We start from the raw sequence: 9,641 nt of genomic DNA, 5'->3' as shown, positions 1-9,641 counted from the left end.
ATTAAAGGCTACTTGAATTGACTTGCAATTATGTGAATTGTATGTGAAAGTCTTTACTTGTATGGTTATTCTAATGTTGTCCCTAGTCGGAGTTCATGTGAGGACAGACATGAATATTAGACTAGCACATGTATTAGTTGATGACTATGTTTCACAAGTCATGGACAGGGAGATGTTAAACTAATAATATGGGCACATGTGGTGACATGTGCTAGGATTGACCCAACACGAGAAGCAGTTCTCTCTTTACACAACATGTACGCTTTGTCCTTAGACCTGAGCTTGTCGCATGTACTCAAGATGTGGATCAACTTATATAGGGGCTATCAAATGCTACACCGTGATAGAGTAGTTAAAAAGGTAGCTTTCGGGTTTGTCAAGAAGCATGCTGTGAGACATGGTCAATCAAGATGGGATTTGCCCCTCTCTGATTGAGAGTGATATCTCTGGGCCTCTCGAGTGATCGGATCGGAAAATGCATGGCCATGCTACGTACGGTTAAGAGTTAACCTACAAAGGGATTCCAAATCACAGGATCGAGAAAGAGTGGTCGGCTTGGAGCTAGACCAAATATCATGAGGCAAAGGGAATAGCATGTACATAATACTGTGGCGGTTCGTCTGATATGATCTTCGTGTGCGTATGGGAGTTGGCACGTCTTGCTAGAGGCCGCTACCGACTATTGGGCCGAGTAGGAGTACTCGGGCCATGTCTATACGTATCCGAACCCATAGGGTCAGACACTTAAGGGGCTGGAAGCCCAATTCGGATATGATCCGAGTTGGACTAGGTTTAGAAGTACTAATGGGCCTCGAACCCAGAGGCCCGTCAGGAACCTCTATGAATAGAGGGGTGGGGGCGCCCTAGGGTTCACACCTTTTTGGCGAAACATATTTGCTGCGCCTCCCACACCCTCGCCTGTTGCAACTCGCGGACCTAGCAGTCCGGCTTGCGATGCTTCCTCCCTACACGTGTGGATACCTTGGAGGTGTTACGCCTGCAGCACTTGGACGAGCCACCGACGAGCTACGACGAGCCGCCGACAAGCCATGACGAGCCGCCGATGAGGCATGACGAGCCGACGACGAGCCGATGACGAGGGCGATCTTGCTGCACGTGGATGAGCTGCTGAGGAGCTGCTGGACGTCGATGTGATCGACTACGTACGACTACGCTGATCGACTTCGCTGCATCGGCGTGAATCTACATCTTTCACATCAGTGCGTCGAGTGGTAATCCGTGATCCTTATACGACAGTTTTCCTGTTTTACGCGGTAGAAATTTTGATTTGCGCTAGTGTAGCCTACCTCGTATCCCTACAGTGTCAACACGTTATGGGTAACTCCACGATTCACGAACAACTAGCTTGGTTAGCCAGGGGACCTTCTAGCACAATCGTGAAATTCCAAGGTTACGAGATAAATGGTTATACATTTTACACGAGAACCCAAGACCAGAAAAGCACGAACCAGAATAGTGGTGTCTGCATAGATGCCATAGACAGCAACAGGAGCAAGGACTCGTATTATGGTTTCATAGAGGAGATCTGGGAACTCGAATACTGACCACTGAACATCCCTCTGTTTTGTTGCCAATGGGTGAAACTAACTAGAGGTGGCGTAACCAAAGATCAGTATGGAATGATAATAGTGGACCTGAGCAAAACTAGATACAATGATGAACCATTCATCCTTGCTAATGATGTGCATCAGATTTTTCATGTGAAGGACATGTCTAGCAAACCGAAGAAAAATTTAGAAGAGCCATGGGAGCCAAAGCGCCACATAGTTCTTCCTGGTAAAAGAAAAATCATGGGAGTCTAGGACAAAATAGACCAATCTAATGGTTATGATCAGTTTGATGGCATGCCTCCATTCGCTGTTGAAGTTGACCCAAGCATCATGCTAGCCAAAGAAGAGGCTCCATACTTACTTCGCGATCATGACCAAAGAAGTTTCATCAAAAAGAAGTTTTTTAACATTACATTGTAATGCACTAAATATGCTTCACTTTATGTAATGTTATATGGCCATCAGAACCATATCTATGATTTCATGTGTGTTTAAATTGTAAAGTTGCATTGTAAAGTTCTATGGCTTCATGTACTACGTGATACAATTTTTAATTTAACGTATCTATGATTTCATGTGTGTTTAAATAAGTTGAGGTGAAGATTTATTCCATTAATATGAACAATGTTAACCACATACATCAATTGAATTTTTCACGTGTTAAAAATTATTTAATTGAATAGTTTGTTGATGATAGTGATGCATTAAAAATTATTTTAGAAACTAAAACAACTAGTATAGAATTAATGATTGATTAATATATTTTTGCATGTTAGTAATATGTAAAGTTTTTATTTTTTCTTTAACAAAACTAGTTGAAAACATATATAAATTTGTGTGTTTAAATTAGTTGAGATGAAGATTTATTCGATCAATATGAACAATGTTAACCACATACATCAATTGAATTTTTTGCGTGTTGAAATTATTTAATTGAATAGTTTCTTGATGATAGTGATGCATTAAAATACTTATTTTAGAAACTAAAACAACTAGTATAGAATTAATGACTTATTCAAACTTATTTTAAATATACTTGCTAATTTAATATATTTTTTGCATGTTCGAAATATGTAAAGTTCTGATTTTTTCCTTCCTAAAATTCAGTGAAAACATATATAAAATCTATTTGCAAATAATAGGCGGGAGACGAGTAATCAAAAAGGGCCTTTAGTCCCGGTTACAAATTGCAGCCGGGACTAAAGCCCTCCTTTAGTACCATGCGAAACGCACCCTTTAGTCCCGGTTGCAAATTGCAACCGGGACTAAACGCATCCTTTAATCCCGGTTGCAATAAAAGCACCAGTCGTCTTCTCCCCTTCCCCGTCTCCAACACTTAGCAAAAATCCAAGATCCCGCTGCACGTCTTCCTCCATCGCCCGTCCGCCGCCCCGCCATCGCCCCGACCACCGTCCTCCTCGTCGCCCGCCACCCCGGCTGCCGTCCTCCTCGTCGCCCGCCGGCCTGGCTACCGTTGCCCGCGTCTCCTCCATTGCCCGCACCTCCTCTTCGTCGCCCTCGCCGTCCGCCATGCCCCCGCCCGCCTTCTCCGTCTCCGTCGCCCCTATGCCATCGTTGGTCGCCGCCTCCGTCGTTGCCTCCATTGCCTGCCCTGGACGCGTCGTCCGCCTCCGCCCTGGCCATCTGCTGTCATCTACCATTCGCCGTGCGCCGCACCATCCACCGTGCGCCACCCCACATTGCCACCATTGGACTCCGCCGCCCCACCGTTGTTAGCCCTGGCCACCGTCCGCCCGCCGCCCCACCCCGCCACCCGCCGGAATCAGTACGGGACACCACACGCGACGTGCCCGTCTCCCGGCCTTGGCCCTTGCTGACTCAAGCTTGTGGCTTGCTGACGCCAAGGTCCTTTTTTTACTTCTTTTAGTTAGAAAATTTGTTGGAATGATTCGAAAATGACTAGAAATTTGTAGGAATGCTTAGAAAATTTGTAGGAATGATTCAAAAATGAGTAAAAATTTGTAGAAATGCTCAGAAAATTTGTAGGAATGATTTGAAAATGAGTAGAAATTTGTAGTAATGCAGTATAATTTAGTATAAATGCTTAGTATAATTTTGTATATATTTAGTATAATTTTTAGTACATTACTATGATTTGGTAGAAATGCTTCGACAATTAGTAGAAATTTATAGTAATGCTTGGGGGGGGGTTCAAAGAGGGTGGGACACTAGTCTTCAAAAAAACAATACATCAGAAGGCCAAAAGGCTTATAAAAAATATTGAAGATGCTAAAGTTGGGAAGTTGAAGGTGGATCGAGAGAATGATGAGCTCAAATTGGCCCTTCGGAATCCCGAGCACCCGGGACATTTCCGAGGGTACGGGGTCGTTCGGTGGAAGTACACTTACTGAGGGGACATCAACTCGTACAGAAGCCGCAAGCGAAGAAAGGAACAACAAGAGGAGAGCTAGCAGCGAATGTTAGAAGCCAAAGTGCAGAAGAAAGGAACAGCAAGAGGAGAGCTAGCGGCGCATGTTAGAAGCCAAAGTGCATTGACAAGAAGTAACAATGCAGGAGGAAATCAATCGTCGAGTGGCCCTGGCTGTTGCCAAGATGGCCCAATCTAGAGCACTGCCGGATCCAAACGTCGTCAGCCCTTCTCAATGCCTCGGGAGCAGCTGTGCTTCCATAGGGGTCCTCGATCTGCCAAGATTACCCGTGGACGACTAACGGTACCCTGTGGATGTCATCACGCAATGCACCTCACGTGAGCTGCATAGACCGTTCGGCAACATCACCATTAAGGTATAGGTATACATAATTATGCAATCTTCTCAATCTATCGACACATCGGGAGTTTAATAGCTTCTTTATTTCTGCTATATGTATAGGTGGTGTACGGGAGTGCCTTACCATCCTGCCAGGGCAGACAAGCTATGGCATGGAGATTCCACCTGGCTACACCAGCGTCGTCCTAGAGCAGCTCGTTGATAGCCAATATGAAGGCCTAGAGCTCGACCTCCCAGGAGGCGACGGGGAAAGGACACTAGGAGATGCGCTTCACAGGATCATTCTATGGAGCAAATGCTACATCATCATCCCCGGTATGGAGGCATCACTGCTCCCCGTAGATCCTCCACAGCGACCATCTCCTCAAAGCTAAAGACCGTGATCTCCAGCACTTCCTGCTCCAAGACCATCATCACCATCGGGACCATCGCTTGCTGCTCGATCACGGTCTCCATCTCCGGCAAATCCTTGTGGTGCGAGCAATGATGACAACAACACCCCTCCGTGATCACCGATGCCAGGACTAAGACCCGCATCAAGCAAGGAACCTACAACACCACTGAAGAAGTCGCGACTACTACCTTCCAAGCCAAGCCAGTAAAAGAAGAATGAAAAGAAGCCTGAACCCACTGAGAAGCTAGCGACCGATATGACCGATGTGGAAAGATGGGAGGCACTCAAAGAAGAATGCAGGGAGTTGTTCAGAAAAGGGGCCGAAGAAAGAAAAGCAAAGAAGATGGATCCACTGCTAGTAGATCCAAGAAAATTACAATTTTTTTAAGATGTAAAAAGGAGCCAAGAAGACGATGCCACAACTATCGAATTACGACCGAACATTTGTTAAGGCTGATGAGAGGAAAAAAAGGAAAGGAAAGTCATCTTCAAGTGGTACTGTCCCCTACCTCAGGGATCTACCAGAAAAAGATGCTAAAAAGATAGCAACAATGCCCTTGGATCAACAGATACATATCGTGAAATTCATGCAAGAAACAGGTATGTCCCTTGCTGAATGTCTAGGGCAAGTTGATATGCCAGCTCTAGAACCAGTTGTACCAAAATGGACCTTTGAGCTAGGCAAGCCTCTAGTAAAGCCTAAGTTGGTATGAAAGCTATCCACGAAGATGTACGAATTCCACGAATGGTACATGAAGTAGCCTGCTAACGAGAGGGAAATGTTCGGTCTTCGGGTAAAACCGATAGATTTTTTCAACAAAGGCAAGAAAGTCCTATGGATGGAATTCAAGGATATATATGAAGTGTACCATTAGGATTCCCTTGATGTCTCTCTCATTAGCGCCTAGGTTCTGTAAGTGTCTGCTTATCTATATGTAAATTTTGGCTCATGTCATTATTTTTTATGCGTGCGTCGCTCTACTAACTTCGTCTTCCATTTTATGTAAGATGCTAATTCAGACGTGCCACAGAGAAGCGTACTTCCATATGGGCTTCATGGATCCATCCCTAGTTAACCAAAAGCAGATACATGAGCAGCTAGAAAAAATGTTGGAGGCGGTATACAATTTCCTGGATAAACAACATTACAAGAGTTACATACTACTGCCATACAACTTTGAGTAAGTGTGGGTACCATCTATTTTTATTTTCTTTTTCCTTACCTGATTAATGTTAGTTAGCTCTAATATGAACATTTACGTATGCAGTTTCCACTAGATCCTCCTAATAATTGAGACTGATAGAAGCCACGTCACTGTGTTTGATTCATTGAGGAAACCACCGACGGACTACCAAGACATTCAAGACATCCTAAACTTGTAATAATTCTGGACCTTTATCTCTATGCAAAAATTTGTTTCCTAAATTTTCACCTAACACTGTATCATTCATTATTTTAATCTGTAGCGCATGAAAATAATTCCTAAAGAAACACAAAGGTCCATTCAAAGAAAAAATTACATTCAAAACAGACTTCCTGGTACGTATGAATTTTGCACATTTTGTGCATTCTATAACACCAATATTCCATAACTTATTTTTTTCTCCACTGAAGTTCTTAAGATAGGAACCCGGGAATAATCTATGTGGATACTATGTCTGTGAGCACTTGTACAGTTTTGTGGGACCCAAGGGCGTGATGACGCCGCATGAGATGAAAGTATGTAAAATAAAACTATTAATAGTTAATTATTTTCTAGCTCCTTATATTTAATTGTTCATGTAACATTCACATATTTCCAAATTACAAATGTGGAGTATTCAACATAGCATCTTGGAGAAAGAATAGGGGTAATATGTGAAGATATTGTAGGATTCCTGATTTACAAGGTCATAAATCCACAAGGAGAATTTTATTACAACAGACGAGCATTAGACACACTGAGTAACACCTCGACGGGAGGATCCTAGGAATGATCGGGATACATTTTTGTATATATAGTAATTGTATAAATACTAGTTTGGTTTGTATAATATGCTAAGAATTGTATAGGATACTAAGAATTATATATAATAACTGTATAAATACTAGTTTGATTTCATTATAAAACAGTTTTAAGTACTAAAGGGTAACTAAAGGGGTACGTGCATGCGCCATGCAGACGCGTATGCAGGCGCATACATGGATGCCTTTTAGTCCCGGTTGGAAAAACAAATCGGGACTAAAGGGGCACCCTCCCTTTAGCCCCGGTTGGTGACTAAAGGGGGTCTTTAGTCCCGGTTGAACGACCTAGGAGTAAAGACCCCCTTTCATCTTCAAAATTTTATCCCGGATGATTTTTAGAGAGATTTGAGGCCTACCAACTGGGACTAATGCCGAGTTTTCTACCAGTGCTCCAAGATCGGCTACATGATTGGGCCACGTCATTGTCAATTCTTGACCTTTGGATCTTCCATCTGCGGCCCAAATCAGAGCTCAGGTGAGGGCACAGTCGCAGCCTCTCAACGTTTTGAGTTCTCTGTCGCTGACCTCGTTCAGTTGTTCTTCCTCGCCGCCCCTCCCTCCCTCAGATTCTCGCGCGGCTCGCCTCTAGCACATCCGACCGCAAGGGCTAAAGAAGCCACGCTTCTAGTGTGGCTTCTGCTGCATCACTGGTGACGAGGTGACGCCAGCTCGGGTCGGCGAATGCAACAGCAGCATTAAGAACAAGCGCGGCTCATCAAAATGGTAGATGGAAGAAGAGAGATCAAACAGGGGCAAGTCCACCACGATGACGAGGACCATGAGGACTATCATGGCCCTGCCCAGCCTGAGTGGTCGCGTTACTCGCATGCTCGCCGGCACATGGCCATGTGCACTGGCTATAGCAACGTGCGCCCGCATGTGTACCAACGCGGACAACATATACCAGAACGAGCAGGCACCAAGTGTCGCTCGTGCTATTCAAGGGCACATGGAAGAGAAGCGGTAGCAGTAGCTCCTGCAGCGATACCTATTGTGCTATAAGTTGCTCAACCAAATGCCTTGCCGGCCCATGGTAGGCTTCCTTGTGGTATGTCTCTCACATGTGGACACCCTCCCTCTCCACCAACATTGATGAAACAATTGGAAATCTGAATTTTGATTTGGCCTTCGTAGTGATGAAACAATAGTGATAGGGAATATCGAGTTCGGTTATTTCGGGATCGACTTTGGGAAATGTGACAATTTCCTATTAACACCAGAAAAACTACTAGCTCCTTTCTTGATCCTCAAAAAATTTTAGTTTTCTATTTGACACCGAGTTCAACTTTCATTCCTTATACGACACTCTGTTGGATTTTTCATCCATAAATCATTAAATGCTCAGCGAAAAGATGATTTTGCCCCCGTAAGCCCCACCACCCTTCTCCCTCCCCTCCTCCTGTTCTCCCTCCTCTGCTCCATACCGCACGCGCCTCCGCTGTTCGTACTCCTACTGTGTCTCCACGATGAGTACTGTGCGCACCTCAAGCGTGTCCTCGTCCCGGCCTCCGACACCGGCATGTTGCTCAAGGCCGTCAAACTCCGCTACGCCCTCTGTTCCCCCGTCTTCTTTGCCTCCAACCCGTCAAAGACCGCCTCCGAGCACCTCAAGCGCGGCACTTGCCCCAACTTCGTGTGCCACCACCGGGGCCCGCCGCTGCCTCGGCCTCGCAGCAGTCACCCACGTACACGCCCGCACAGCACCAGCAGCTCGCGCTGCCGTCCAACTCCACCACCTCCTCCCCTATCCCCATCTTCTACATTGCACCCTCCTCGCTGCGCCACCAGCACCACCACCACTGCGGCAGCCGCAAGTGCCAATCCATGCCTCCCGCCTACACGCCCACGGACCCCCGCTAGCACCTCGTCGTCGTCGACCCATCCTTGGCCTACTCCCCTGTGCTGCCCGCACTGCCCGTGCCTCCCCCCCCCCCGCCGCACTAGTCAACGCTTGTGCTCTCCGGTGGCAAGGAGGACCTCGGCGCACTCGCTATGCTTGAGGACAGCGTAAAGCGCCTCAAGTCCTTCTGCAGGCATGCGGCGACAAACCCAAGCAGCTTCGATGATGCCGCCGTGCTCTCGGGTGCTAACACCGGCTTCCCGTCGCAGATCGCAACCCTTAGCTTCTCGAACAGTGGCATCACCCCACCTGGGGCCAGCAAGGGCACCACCCCAAGAAGAGCTCCAGGACCATGACGCCGAAGCCCCAGACATCGGCGACATCGTCGCACGGCCTAGCGCGGGCGTCGTGCTCGAACCGCTCGGGGCTCAGGTACATGGGTGAGCGGACGGTGACGGAGACCCTCTGGCGCTCGATGGCGCGGTCGTAGGGGATTCTGGGCACGCTGAAATCGTCGATCTTGATGTCCCCGCAGGAGCTGGCGAGGAGGTTTTCGGGCCTCAGGTCGAGGTACGCGACGCTACGGGAGTGCATGTGCGCTAGGCCCTACAGGCACCGCGTGGCTACCTCGGCGAGGGCGCGCTCGGGGATCCTGCGCTTGCCACGGTGGTCGAGGACCCTGCCGAGCGTCCCCATGTCCATGAGCTTGAGCAGGTATGTGGGGTGCGCCGCTCGCAGTGCCAATGAGGACGGCGTGGGAATGCATGACATGCAGTGAGCAGGCGGACCGGTGGAGCGCCTCGTCCTCCTCGTCCGGGGCACCGCTGGGGTCGGCGTAGTTGGCCATCTTGAGCGCGAACAGGGTGCCCGTGCAGCGGTGCCGCACCTTGGTGATGATGTCGCAGGCGCCCTCGGCGAGATGGCAGACCTGCTCCAGGTCCGACAGCCGCAGCTTGTCGCCGGCCTCGACTGGCGCCGGAGCCGTCTTTGTCGCCTCGCTAGGCGCCACCGGGATCCAACCGTCGAAGAATCGTGAGCAAGAGAAGAGAAGGGGATCGATTTGTCTGAACAACTAGGGGCA

The sequence above is a fragment of the Setaria italica genome, chromosome IX (genome assembly GCF_000263155.2).
Source record: "Setaria italica strain Yugu1 chromosome IX, Setaria_italica_v2.0, whole genome shotgun sequence".
Classification (NCBI taxonomy): Eukaryota; Viridiplantae; Streptophyta; class Magnoliopsida; order Poales; family Poaceae; genus Setaria; species Setaria italica.
Note: the sequence above shows the minus strand (reverse complement) of the source record.